Here is a 248-nt window from a genome sequence, read left to right on the forward strand (position 1 = left end):
ACGAGGATTACCATCTTGTCTGAGTACCACTACTGTTTCAGTGTTTGTGTGTGTGTGTGTGTGTGTGTGTGTGTGTGTGTGTGTGTTCGCTCCTTAACCTCTGGGTCACACCTGTTTCCTAGCTCAGGCTCAGGGCAGGGGGAGGGGTCAGGGGTCGTGGTGTCACATGACACATCCTCCACAGACCTGTTTCAGATCCCACACTGGACACATGCTTTCTGTCAAACAAAACATTACCTGTGATTGAT

Source organism: Notothenia coriiceps, unplaced genomic scaffold (genome assembly GCF_000735185.1).
Source record: "Notothenia coriiceps isolate Sejong01 unplaced genomic scaffold, NC01 NC01_scaffold00037244, whole genome shotgun sequence".
Taxonomy (NCBI): Eukaryota; Metazoa; Chordata; class Actinopteri; order Perciformes; family Nototheniidae; genus Notothenia; species Notothenia coriiceps.